Here is a 207-nt window from a genome sequence, read left to right on the forward strand (position 1 = left end):
AACACCCCCCTCCCTCTGCTGGTCCCCTTCCCATGCCTCCCCAACCAAGGTCAGTGATCCCATCACCTCATGACCATACAACAGCTCGAATGCGGACAACCCAATGGAGGCTTGGGGTAGCCATTGATCCCAATCAGAAACAGTGTCTTCTGGTCCTGAGGGCAAGTCCTACAAAACTGGGCAACATCTCCCTGTAGCCTTCCAGGT

Source organism: Etheostoma spectabile, chromosome 2 (assembly GCF_008692095.1).
Source record: "Etheostoma spectabile isolate EspeVRDwgs_2016 chromosome 2, UIUC_Espe_1.0, whole genome shotgun sequence".
NCBI classification, from domain to species: Eukaryota; Metazoa; Chordata; class Actinopteri; order Perciformes; family Percidae; genus Etheostoma; species Etheostoma spectabile.